The 14011-nt window shown below is 42.9% G+C and overlaps 1 long non-coding RNA gene across 6 annotated transcripts in view; it reads right to left on the bottom strand.

Moving 5' to 3' along the window:
- Nucleotides 1-14011, bottom strand: part of LOC115092045 — a 298722-nt gene that overhangs the window by 257244 nt on the left and 27467 nt on the right. Inside the window, exon 6 of one of the 6 annotated variants that reach the window (XR_003856888.1) lies at nucleotides 8690-9017. The exons of the other annotated variants lie outside the window; for them this stretch is intronic. This is a non-coding gene — a long non-coding RNA (uncharacterized LOC115092045). Of the gene's footprint in view, nucleotides 1-8689; nucleotides 9018-14011 lie in introns of those variants that run through there. 6 annotated transcript variants of the gene reach the window in all.

Below are 14011 nucleotides of genomic sequence, written 5' to 3'. Positions count from 1 at the left end.
AGAGAAAAGAAGGGGGATCCAAAAGGAAGCCAGTAGAGACAGGGGAAGGGTTACAAGCAGAATTGTAAATGAGTACTTGAAAGATGTGTCCAGAAGGGTAAGTACTGCAGTAGTTATGATCAGAATCCTCAGTCCCCTGTGGCAGCTCAGTGATAAATTCTATGGACCAGAGTTCAGAAATTCTGCAACAAAGATTTTTTTTATTTATTTTACATTATACAAATAAAGTACTTTTCTAACCTTTCGGGTATGCCTAATCTTTTATTTTATTTTTTGCTTTTTCTCCATATGTTTGGAGCTTCATGAGAAATCCATGATTTTATTTATTTTTATTTAGCTCATGCTTTTTCATTGGTGGCTTGGGGTGAGTAGGGTATCTCCCTGTCCCCTGAGGGCTTACAATTCAAAGGGGGCGTTTACTAAACATTTTTCTCATGGACACAGAATGGGAGAAAACAGGCCCCTATGTTTGCACCTGCAGCCTAAGGTCATAAGGAGCAGGGTGGGATTTGAACCTTGGCTTCCCTGGTTTTTAGCCCACTGCTCTAACACTAGGCTTTCCCAGGAAGGTTCAGCATTTGTAGAAGGGGTTCTTTCAAGCCTAAGCACATGCTGAAAGCCTGCATGGATACATTACAAGGTGTATAATGTACTACTTGCCCACTGTTTGCCCTTCAAGCTTGCAAGCTGTTTAAGATACCACAGCTCAACAGTTTCACTTTTTATTTTTCTAATGACTTAATGAGAAACAAACTTAACAGAGAACTGGGAGCTAATCAGTTCTTGCATGGAGTTCTGATTGGTTCCTTATACAAAACGTTGATAGGAAGTCACTGTAATGCCATTGAGAATGGTGTGGCAAGCACCTCTGCCATGGCATCTGGGATAGCTGCCATGAGAAAAAACCACTCGCCCTATATTTCTGGGGACCTGCTGCAAGTTCTGCTGTGGGAAATTTGCTTGAGGTTTGAATCCCGAGATTTGCAGGAAGACATGTTAATCGCATTTCATGCAGTAACTAAGATATGGCTGCTGGGTCACCCGAGATAGAGGTAACGGGAAGTCTGTAAGAAATCATTACTTAGAACTATCACACACTGGACGTTTACACTGAGACTATGGAAATGCAGGGGGAATAGCAGTATTTCTTGACCAGTACAGCTTGAAACTTGCTTTAGGTGATAACTCACTGATTAAGTAGTTAAGTTAAATGAGTAATTTCACAGAACTTTAATCCTCGTTGGGGTATGGGAAAATGTTTGATTTTTGAGGATGTTATTGATTCACAACTATGTATTTTGACAATATGGGTCAAATTTGTAAATTTTAGTCAGAGAAAACACAGGAGCTTTGCTACTTTGTGGAACCAAAATGAGAACTGGTAAATTCAGTTTGAGTGTTAAGAGTCAAGTGGGTGGAAGGGATGAATAAGGAAGGGGTTCCCAAACTTTAATCCAATGTGACCCCATTTTAGCATTTGAAAATTCACATGACCCCAGAGAATGTCCAAAACTAATTAGTGGTGGTTGAGTTCCCCTCCATCACCCCTCCCATACTCCATCAGATCCCCTCTTTCAACCTCCACCCCCTCCTAAGAACCTCCTCTCCTCCAACAGACCCCTCTCTCAACCTCTGCATCTCTCACCTCCTCTAGCCCTTTTTACATCTCCCAGTTGAACCTGTTATCTCCTCCCTCTCACCCCCTCTCCCTTGGTCTCCTAACTGTCATCCCCACCCCCTCTTTCTCCTTTCAGCCTTACCTTCTCCCCTCCAACCCTTCTCACATGTCCCCCAGCTCCTCTTACACCCCCCCCCCCAGTTGATCTTCTGTCATTTCTCCCTCTCTCACTCTCCATAGCTAATCCATCTCCACCTTATCCAACCCCCCCCCCCCCCCCCAAAAAAAAAGCACTTGCCTCTCATTCCTTTCTTCAAATAGCCTTCCTCCAAACATCCCATTGGCTAGAGTAAGTGGCAACATTTTCCTTTGGGCTCGAGGCAAAAGGTAGATGGCAAAGGTGGGAAGAGAGGTCAGGCTGATGACAGGGTGAGGAGAGGGGAAAGAGAAGCAGTGACAATCTCCATTGGCCCACACAAACTCAGCCCTCCCCTTCTTTCATGACAGTGATCTGCAAGTGGTAACAGCATTAGTAATGAAGTCAGCACAGGACCTGTGATCTAGGGCAAGCTCACAGGCCCTGCAGCGGCACTGATCCCTGCTTGTGCAGGGCTTCCTGTTGCCACAGAAACAAATGCAAGAGGTGCCACTGCAGGGCCTATGAGTGTGCGCTCGCTCAAAAGCTCCTTGCTGACTTCCACTTCTAATGCTGCTGCTACTGGCGTGTGAATTGTCATTTGAGGCACTCATGACCCCAGCTGAAGGTTTTGTGACCCCCATTTGGGGTCCCAATCCACAATTTGGTAAGCCCTGGAGTAAGGGGTGAAATACCAGTATGTATGAATGAGCTATGTATTTAAGGAGTGTGTAAGAGATACAGGAAGTCTGGATGGAACCACAGGTGAGAGTAATGCTTAAAAAATCCTTTGATACTGATGGTGGTGTGTTCATAATTGCTTGGAGGCTAATATTTTTGGCGTGCAGGCCAGGAGACGCCAAAGCACACACTAGAATTTGGAATAAATTATGGTTCAATCTTTCTTATAATCTGTCAAAGATGAATTGTAGTGAATTTAACTATACATTCATTAAATGTTAATGGAATTCACTCATCCACCAAAAGAAAGAAAAATGTTATGATATTTAAGAACTTATATCTTTCTATCATTTTTCCTCCAAGAAATATCTTACAGGAGGACAGTGAACATGCAAAACTCAAAGTGGCTAAGTGGGATTCTAGGAGAAGTTGCAATTTTAATGCACAAAAGGGATCATTTTCAAAAGGATTTATGCACATAAAAATAACATAAGAACATGCCATTCTGGGTCAGACCAAGGGTCCATCAAGCCCAGCATCCTGTTTCCAACAGTGGCCAATCCAGGCCATAAGAACCTGGCAAGTAACCCAAAAACTAAGTCTATCCCATGTTACTGTTGCTAGTAATAGCAGTGGCTATTTTCTAAGTCAACTTAATTAATAGTAGGTAATGGACTTCTCCTCCAAGAACTTATCCAATTCTTTTTTAAACCCAGCTACACTAACTGCACTAACCACATCCTCTGGCAACAAATTCCAGAGTTTAATTGTGCGTTGAGTAAAAAAGAACTTTCTCCGATTAGTTTTAAATGTGCCCCATGCTAACTTCATGGAGTGCCCCCTAGTCCTTCTATTATCCAAAAGAGTAAATAACTGATTCACATTAACCAGTTCTAGACTTCTCATGATTTTAAAGACCTCTATCATATCCCCCCTCAGCCATCTCTTCTCCAAGCTGAACATATCATAGCAATTTTCAAAAACTAATTTAAGCACTTAAAGTGCTCTTATGTGCATAAAAGCTATTGATAATTCTATAGCATATATCATAGCAATATTTTTAAAGCACATTTTCACGCATAAAACTCAATTTAAAGCGCTTAAATCAAAGACCTAATGGTCATTTTATTATTTTACCAAGCTCTCCCTAGGGGGATAAATATATTTCTTGTAACATCTACGTTCCTAATGTTTATAGTAATCATTTTTTTCTTCCCTGACAGTCTAGCTCTCTTTGTTTAATAACTTCCAACTGATGTGAAGTTTGCTAGGCAAGCACCTAATTTAGGAGTTAAGATGGATGCTCAGCTGAGCTATATCCCACAAATCAGGTCAGTTTTATCAAGTGGTTATTTTAAATTTAACAAGTTATGCCATTCCGGATCTTTTTTAGAGCAGGATGATTTTAGAACCATTGTGCAAGCGTTTGTTTCAACGACCATTGTCTATATTGCAATATCTCCAAAACTCTGCTGCTAGGTTGATCACAAATACTTGTAAATATGAGCTTATTACCCCGGTTTTGTAAAGTTTTCATTGGTTACCTGTGTTTCAGCGGTTAAAGATTAAAGTCATCATGCTAATCATCAAGTCATTTCAGGACAATGCTCCAGGGTATTTATCTAAATGATTTAAAAAATATGTCCCTGCTCAATCTTTCAATCTGCATCGCAGCACCTCCTTGTGTTACTGACTGTGAAGAACGAAGAACATCTTCAAGAAGTTTGCAGTTGTGCTATCTCTATAATTGGCCCCAGGTTGTGGAACTCTCTCCCTGACGAGATCAAGACTATAACTGATCTTAAGGTTTTTTGGAAAAGATTAAGGACAATACTATCCCAGGAAGCATTTTCAGTTTCATTGGACTGCTTTTGTTGTTTTGATTTTAAGATGAAATGTTTTTGTTGTATTGTTCTTTTTATGTACTTATTTAAATATAAGTGTGTGCTCTGCTTAGTATGTACCATTATAAGTGAAATATACATATTTTTAATAAATAAAATAAACCATCATGTGATCATTAGTGGAGATTTCAACATTGTCTCAGATCCTATATATGATTCTTCACCCCCAGACATTTAAAAAAATGTTGACAAGATGGGAGCAAGCTTTCAAGCCAAGAAACTCAATGTCATAAATATTTGGAGAACTTATATTCTGAGGGAGATTTCACTTTTTTTTCCCACACCCTCAAAGCAGATGTTCACGGATTCATTCTTTTCTTTTATCCAAACAGCTTTCTGTGAAAATGCAGTTAAGAAGAACTGATCTGCTCGTGCCCTTAACTCCGTTAGTTTGGAAGTGAGAGAACCTAGACCTAAAAGCCCAATCCTATAATGATCCAAATTTCAGATTCTTTCTCAGGGAGCACTTCAAATTTGTGCAGAAATAGCGAAGGTGAACATTTTCTAAGTGAATGCAAAAGATAAGGACTTCTGAAATTACTTGAAAGATCCAAAAAGCAAATACTTTTTTTGCATTATTCTCTGCAAGATTGTAATTATTTTGCAGCAACTGAAGATCTTTCTATCATATACAGTATATTCTGTTTTAATTTGCCTTATTTTATTTCATTATGACTTTCTATAGTGTATGTGAAATTGTAAACCCCTCCCCCCCACACACACACACACTATTCAGAGGGTGCAGGCTATATATAATTTTAAATAAATACATAAATGTCTCTACTACTGCTGTTGCTTTTTTCAAGATTAAATATGAGATTCCCTAGTAAGGTTGGAATTTCGTGAGAAGGATGTGAAGGTTCAGATTTGAAAGAGTGAGTGCCAGCACAGAAGACAATCTTTGGCACCAGCCTCCTCTCTTATCAGATTAAATGCCTGGAATAGGACCGTAGGTTCTTTTCAGTTGACAGATGACAGTAACAATAGTTTGTTTTGTTCTTGCACTAAAATGCGGCATTCTTCTTTTTAAGAAGCTATTCAATCATATCTATAAACCTAGGGCTTGATTCAGTCAGGGAGCACTACCTTATGAAGGTACCAACCTAGCCCTGGCCCTGCACTGCATTAGCTGGACATGCTGCCATCCACAAGTTTGGCCTCACTTCTAGCTACTGCAAATCATTAAGCAGTATCATCACTGGCAGCTGGGAGTGTCCTCTTCCAAGGGTGCAGTCTCACAGGATCTTACTTCCCTACTTCCAATGCCGTGAGAGGTATGGCTGCTGGTGCCCTTCTCCCCTCCTGGCCTGGTTGCTCCAGGCAGGTGCCCATCTTGTCCACCCCTTCTGATAGTTCTGACAACAGTAAGATGGTGGATTCGCTCCAAAGTCAGCCTGATCAGGAGGAGGTGCTTTTCCAGAGTCTGTCTCCGTGAGAAAAGCCTTTTGTCTCATACAGAACAGGAAGAAAGGTGGACAGAGAAAGAGGCAGAGAGAGAGAGAGAAGCTGCTAGGAGAATCCCCAGGCTGGGAGAAATGTGAGGCAGGGCAGTGAGAGAGACAGCTATGAGAGACAGAGAGGGAGAACGAGAGCTGTGAGAGAGAGCAAGACATGGTGAAAGAGCAAGAGCTGTGACAGATGAAGGAAGAGTCACAAGGAGTAAAGAGCAAGACCTGTGGGAGAGACAATAACCCCATCCCACTGCCCATCCTCCCCTTATCCCCACCATTTTGTTGGTCTAGAACTCCGAACATCACAAAAGTAGATGGGGTGGTAGTGGTGATGGTGGAGCTGTCACTCTGCCAATAAATGTTTCTGATCCCTTCCTTGTATCATATTTATTTCTAATTCAATAAACCCTCTTTATAGCAACCACATTTATTGTTTACAACTTGTTTTGAAGATGGACTATTGTGTTTCCTGTCTGCAAGTTTTACTGAGCATCAGCTGGTGGATACATTCTCTTTTCTGCTCATTGTGCTGAGGTGAAAGCATTCTTTTGTGTATTCCAGGCCTGCAAGGCTTATCTTTATGACAGATAAATGCTAACTCTTTATTTGCTTTTCTAGTCACCATTGTCTTTTAAAGTAATTATTTGCCAGGGACCTGGCAGATTCAGATTTTAAAGTAATTATTTGCCAGGGACCTGGCAGATTCAGTTTTACAGATAAAACTATTTATTTTTCTATTAATAATAAATACTATCTCTTCTAGAGTCTGGCAGAAACAGGATTTTTATTATACCCTGTGATTATTTTTATCTGTTTTAAGTGGGAAGCTTTAAAACTTTTCTTAACTTGTAAACACAGTACAATAAACGAATCAGTGAACTACAATTTGAGAGTGGAACAGCCTTGTTAGAGCACATAAATCCACTTTATCAATCAAAATACATCAAATGAACATTTCACCCCTTTGCTTTTACTTTCCTAAAATTATCACATGAATACAGGGCAAGCCAAACAGGAATCAGACACAACAGTTATTGTTGCACTATAAGGATAAGAAAACAATTCCAGCTCACCCCTCCACCTCCATCCTGCCCCCAGGTATTCTATAAAATATAAAACTTTGATCCGTCACAGGCTATGGCTCAATCAAAAGGGGGAAAGCCCAACCAAAAATAAGGGAGGGCATACTATGGAATACTCAAAAAAGCAGATGTACTAAGCTACAGCGTTTTCCACGAAAAAGCGGCAGAAACGCACAAAAGATTTTGCATGTTACTGGATCATTTAAATACCGGTAATATTAAAATTGCTTTGAGGCCCAAACTTCCATAATAAAGTTCACAGGAATTATTAATGAGCTGATCTGCATGATGTTTGCATTGATTACATTCGCAAATGCAGAATGAAGCGTGTTAAAATGGAATAGCATTTGTAAAATTTACCGAACCTGACTGCACATTCTATTTGTTTTAATGTGATTAATGACAGTGTTCAATATCACAGTATGCTAGCTGTGTATATAAAAATGTAGAAAGGCAAGTTTTGAGCAGGTGCATTTCCTTTATCAGAAGAATAGCAACTTGTATTCCTTCAGTGAAGAGTTGCTACTGGTATGGTAAGAATGTCCTGGGAGAACTGTATGGCTAAATTAAGTGAACACTGTTTTGTTTTGGGTTTTTTCTTCACTCCTAAAAATAAAGTCCTCCTTCTTTCAGTGCTGAAAATGGCAAACAGTATCTACAGGAATGATTTCTGTGCCCTAACAAAGCACTGATAACTCCTATTCTCACTCTAGCAGCCCCCCCCCCCCCCCGTCTCTCCTTCGTATATATAGAGAGATATGAAGGGCTGCTGGGGTGAGAGAAAGTGCCTATCTAAAAAGTTATAACAATTCTTCCTTATTCGCATGTCAGGTTATGTGATCTTAGAAAGTTTGAATTATACAGTGTCTCTCTATATGTGTGTGTATACATACATACACACACACACATACATAAACAGGGAATACAGTGGCTTGTACTGCAGGCACAGAGAGGATCACATTTTTTAAATGAATGGTATCAGAATATCGTGGAACATAGTGGATTGTACTGTGGAGAACAGAGTGGATCACATCTCTTGATTTAATGGAATTAGAACACTGTGCATCAGCTGCACATTTTTCTTGGATCTAATATCCTTGGTGTGTTGAACATTTTCAAAAAAACTTTTTAAGGAAACCTTTGCGAGGGTACTTGGACTCTATTAAGTACAATTATAGGGCACTGTGAAAAAATATGTGTTAATGATTTTTTTTAGTATGCAGGTTTGTTTATGCTCCTTGTCATTTTTAGTATGTAAGTAATTCTGAACAGTTTGCATTATATATATATATATATATATATATATATATATATATATATATATATATATACACACACACACACACACACACATTCATACATCCAATATATAGAACACTAATGTAAACTCTAAGGGGCGGATTTTAAAAGGGATACGCACGTAATGTACGCGCGTAACCACGAAAACCCGCTCCTGTGCGTGCCGAGCCTATTTTGTATAGGCCCGGCAACGCGGGCCTATACAAAATAGGCTTGAAAAAAAGGGCGGGGAGTGAGCGGGGGCTTGACCGAGGCCGCCGGCAAAGGGGCCATGCCAGGGGATCGCGCGCCAGCACTTGGCTGGCGCGCACAACCTAAGCCTGGCCGAAGGCAGGCGCAACTTATTCAACAAAGGTTGGGGGGTTTAGATAGGGCTGGGGGGCAAAGGGAACGGGGAAAGCCATTGGGGCTCCCCTAGGGCTCGGTGCGCGCAAGGTGCACAAATGTGCAACCCCTTGCGCACCGACCCCGGATTTTATAACATGCGGCTGCGCGCATGTTATAAAATCGGGCATAGATTTGTGCGCGTAGCTACTAAAATCTGGCCCTTATGCAGCAGAAGGAAGAATTCCAATGCTGGCAGCAACAGCATGAGATGGAAGAGGGCATGTGGCAGCAGCACAGGAACAAAGCCAGTACATGCTCTCTCCACATGGTTCACTGACCTCTTCCTCAACCTTACTCAGGTTCCTCTTCCTTCTTTGGAATGCAAGGTTGGCTCCTGCTTTTTCTTACTCTTGGGCTGCGGTCTCCTCGTCCTGCTCTTTCCTCACTGCTGTCATGTGAGCCTAGAATCGGGTTCTGCTCCATTCCGACCCATTTCAAACCTTGCCTCCCTTCCAGAATCTATCCACAAAACATATTTTAGAAAATATGTAACAATCTTTATTTTACAACATAACTACATAGTTTCTATATTATCGTACCAACTCATGAGTTAACAAAGAATTCACATAGGGCCAGCCCAGTGACTGAGTGATGCAGAGGACCTGACTTAGATTTCTGCATCAGGTCTTCCACTCCCCAAGCAAGATGGGGCTGGGGATGCGGCAGATGTTGCATCCACACTCTTCATAGTCATTGTTACACCCAGTGGCCAGACGTACGGTCCATGTTAGCTGGCTTCCAGTGGGAGTGGCAGCCTGTGGAGCAAGGCTAAGGACTGTTCCTGCAATGATTAGGCTGAATTGGGAGGGAAGGTTATACAATATAGAGATATAAAATAGGAGAGAAGCTTTCCAAGCAGTTGGAAATGAAGGCTTATGGTACTGTAGAGCAACAGAGGCTGGGTCTAAAAGAGTTGGAAGTCCCAAAGAGTAGGAGACAACTGCTGAATCAAAAAAAAAAGTCACTCTCTAAAGCTTTAACGCAACACTACTATAGCAGGTAGGTAGATTTTTCCAAATATTAACTTGGCTTTTTTTTAGCTCATCTGTCTTCTTTTGATCATATTCCTATTTATTTATTTATTTATTTTAAATCTTTGGAGGCTACCGTCAAAACGGTTTACATCAAGGCACATAAAATTAATGACACTGGGGTAGATTTACAAAAAATGCGCGTTCACGTACTTTTGTTGGCGCACCAGTCGCCAACAAAAGTACGCTGGATTTTAGTAGAGGGGGTGACAGCTCTTCTTTAGCCCAGTGGCCTCATGAAGAAGAAGCAGTGGCATCCCCTAGTGCATACTAGTTCCCTCCGAGGCCGCTCCGAAATCGGAGCGGCCTCGGAGGGAACTCGCTTTCGCCCTCCCCTCACCTTCCCCTCCCTTCCTCTATCTAACCCACCCCCCCCCCCGGCCCTATCTAAACCCCCCCCTACCTTTGTCCGGGGATTTACGCCTCCCGGAGGGAGAAGTAAATCCCCGTGCGCCAGCGGGCCGTTAGCGCGCCGAGACGCGACCTGGGGCGGTTCCGGAGGGCGCGGCCCCCGGACCCGCCCCCTGAAATGGCGCGGCCCACCCCCAAAACGCCACGATCGGCCCCGCCCCCAACACGCCCCGACAAAAAACCCAGGTAGAGTGTCCATCAAGCTAGTTTGAGAGAACATTGCCCAAATCTCATCTTTGAGTGAGTTTCCTCACTCCGAAGGCCATCAAATCTTCACAAGAGACCACTGTTCTGTTCGTACATCTCATGTTGAATGTGAAAGTGGCCCCCAACCCCCTACACTCATACCTAATCCCCACCTCGAGTTACTAGGTGAGCCTCTCATAGGGATACAAATAGCTGTCTAGGGAAGAGACATTATAGCATCTCTCTCTCTCTCTCTCTCCCCCTTAATTTGCTCCTTTGTAAATCAGGAAAGGGAGATCTGAAAGTTTAGCTTGTAAATTTCCTTTTCTTCTGATTTATGTACAGAACAAACTAATGGGAAACCTGCTATTTACCTGTGGGCAAAAGATAAGAACATAAGAACAGGCCATACTGGGTCTTATGTCTTATGTCAAATTTGATTACCTCACTCGTGGTATTCCTTTCCAGGTCATTGATAAATATATTGAAAAGCATAGGTCCCAGTACAGATCCCTGAGGCACTCCATTGCAAGAGAGGTGAAATGCAAAAATAACCTAATGTGCTCAGGGCCGCCATTTAGGGTGTACAACCTGTGCAGTTGCATAAGGCACTAGTATGCACTAGGGGATGCCACTGCTTCTTCTTCATGAGGCCACTGGGCTAAAGAAGAGCTGCCACCCCCTCCTTCCAAGGCTGAAGATCTGCTACTTCTAATCCCCAAATGTTTGTAGCACTGAAGAGCAGCTATGTTCCACCTCCTGATGTGGCCCGTGGGCCTGAAGGACAATTGCTGATCCTGCTGTAGGAATATTAAGTTGGAATGGAGGGCTGAAAAGCAGCTGTGGTGGACCCTCCCTGCCGTAACCTGACCATCAGAAGACAGAGGCCCAGTGCTTATAACCTCCTTCTCCTGCCATTGTCTCTCTGCCTCCCACTTGCTTCACACAGCTGATCTGTAAACTGAAGTGCACAGAAGAGAGAGGACAAGCAACATGAGGAGGAGGTTAAAAGCACTGGTCCACCAGCTCTGCTCTCCTAATGGACAGAGGAAGGTGACGGGGATGATGGGGAGGATGCAAGGTATGGGGGTATGGGAAGTTGAGAGAAGAGAGGAGGAGGGCAGAATGGAAAGTGAGGGAGGAGGAGGGGAGGATGGAGAGGGAGAGAGGGGATGGTAGAAGGTGAGGGAGAGGAGGAAGTGGAGGGGAAATGGAAGGTGAAGGAGGATATAGGAGGGTTGAAAATGAGCAAGATGAGGGAGTAGAAGGGGAGAGAGAGGATGATAGGGTGGAAAATAGATCAGAAAAGTAGGTGGAGGGAAGGGAGGAGGGAGGGAGGAAGATAGAAGGTGAGGATGCAAGGTGAAGGAGGGGGAAAAGAGAGGATGGAAGGTAAGAGGGGATATAAGGTGAGGGAGAGGAGGAGGAGAGGAAGGAAGGTGAAGTGGGAAAGTAAAGGAAGAAAGGTGATAGATCAAAGGGATGAGGGGCAGGGAGGAAAGAAGGTGAACAGGGTTGGAAGGTGAGAGGGGAAAGTAGTGGAAGGAGGAGAGGACAATGGAATGTGAGTGAGGAGGAATTGAGGGGGAAAGGAAGGAAGGATAGAAGGTGAAAGGTGGAGGGAAGAAAGAATAGGGAGGAGGGAGATGGTGAGGAAGGAAGGTCAAAGAGAGGGTGGAAGGTGAGGAGGGGTTGACTGGAAAATGAGGAAGAGAAGGGTCCAGAAGAGACAAGGAGGAGGAAGAATGAGCAGAAAGGTACGAGAAAAGAGAATAGGTGGGTGGAATTTGAAGGAGAGGAGGTGGGAATGGTGGAAGGAGACAGAGAGAAGAAGGAGAAGATGGAAGGTGAGGGACAATAGGATTAGGGAAGGATGGAAGTTGAGAGGGAGATAGTCCCTGGGAGACAGAAGATTGGAGAATTAGGTCCTGGGGTAGGGAGAAAGCTGGGACTGGGGGACTGAGCAGGGATTTGAGGATGGAGGGACACCAAGAACTCAGAGAATTGGGGAACAGGAGATAGGCAGTGAAAAAGGACTGGGGGGCTGTGGGAGAAGAGGGAAAAGATGGAAATGGAGGGAAGGGGGAGGAGGAGGAGGATTGGGTAGGGATCATGGAACTGGGGGTAGAAGAGATCCCTAAAGAGTTTGCAGGAGGTGGTGAGGTTGGCATGAGTGAAGCAGGTATTTTTCATTGGGGTGAGGAGGGAGAGACACCAGTTTCACTTTCTACCAAGAGGAAAGAGCTTTGCTGTCCATTCACCAAGTACCAGGTCTGAGCTGCTTTAAGATTGGCAAAGGCTATGTCTGCTGTTTATAATAGGATTTGTGGTCTTTTTTAGATTACTCTCAGATGTAAGATCTGAGCCATAAGCTGAGGATGGTGCTTTCTTGTCCTTTTGGCTGAGACTGAAAACTAGGGGTGTGCAGCTAAAAAAAAATTTTTTTTTGTTTTCTTTATTATTTTTTCCCACTTTTGTTTTTTTTTTTGGGGGGGGGGGCGTTGTTTCATTTCATTTTTAGTGCGCACTAAATTTGAGTTAGTGAGCACTAACTCACAATGGTGTGCACTAACTCAAAATTAGCATGAAGAAAAAAGTAAAAGAGAAAACCACTGTGTACATCTGGACTGAGAATATGTGCAATATGAGGGTTATGTTCCCCTCCCCTCTCAATATCTTTGGGAGCAGGAATATGCAACATCTATTGTCAAAGCAGGAGGAATGTGATAAATGCATGGAAAGCTAGGGTCCTTCTAAGGATATATTAAGAAGGGAAGCAGGAATAGAAAAAAACTATATAGAAGTCTAGCTCTGATCCCTGACTAGTGGATGTTAAACGAAGCTGGCCTGAGTTAGGATTATATATAATGTCTGACCTGACATACGGTGTATTGCAGCAGTTAGTGATACTGATCCTTAAGAATTACAGGAGGAGTAAATGCTATTAAAGATCTATGTACTGATGTGCACAACATGTTACCTGGTTAAAAAACAAAAAAGGTTTAAGTCATTAAAAACAACGATCAGTCATCGGTTAAGATCCACACCGGTGAAATAGCTCCATCTGCCTTTCAGCTAAGAACAAATGTAAAGTCTGAGCCATGAACTGAGAATAATCCTGTCTTGATCTTTGGGCTGAGACTGAGAATCTGTATAATATAGTATGGGGTAGAGAGGAGGGAAATGTGCTAATGATCTCTTGGGGAGACAAAAAAGTGTTACAACCATAGCCAAAGTACAAGACTTAAATATATTTAAAATAAAACACAAGATAATGGTGGATGTTAGATGCCCGGGTGAGCATTCTGCCTCTGAATATTACCATCCTGCCATTGGGATTATGGGCAAATGAAAGGGTAAAAGTCAAGACCTCCCCAGGCTATTGGCAGAGTCTGAGTTTCAGGGCTAAATGCCAAGGTCTGTCTGTAAGGACTGGAAGCAGCAGGAAGATGCCCTCTGATGCCGCTGGTCGTGAGGGAATGGTGGAAGGAGCAAGGCCATTCATTTTACCTGAATGGATAAAATACCCCCAAGGAGTTGATTTTCACTTTGGTTCATTGCAACTGAACCGAAAGATCAAGTCATTCATTTATCTCTTTATTTTATTTACGTTCGGCTTTTCGGGCACTGCAAAAAATATCTGAAAATTTCGGCAAACGGTGCATGTTAATTGCCTACAAATGTTTTTAAAAAAACCTCCCCCATCCCCGCGACCGTGGGGTCTCTGATGAAGAAAAGGGCAAGGAGCCATCCCTAGCCGATCCTGCCTCACCGGCTCCAGTTGTAAAATGGTGCTAGGGGGCACTGGGACCAGCACCAAGTTGT

Source organism: Rhinatrema bivittatum, chromosome 5 (assembly GCF_901001135.1).
Source record: "Rhinatrema bivittatum chromosome 5, aRhiBiv1.1, whole genome shotgun sequence".
In the NCBI taxonomy this organism is placed as follows: domain Eukaryota; kingdom Metazoa; phylum Chordata; class Amphibia; order Gymnophiona; family Rhinatrematidae; genus Rhinatrema; species Rhinatrema bivittatum.
This window is presented reverse-complemented; position numbering and strand designations above follow the sequence as displayed.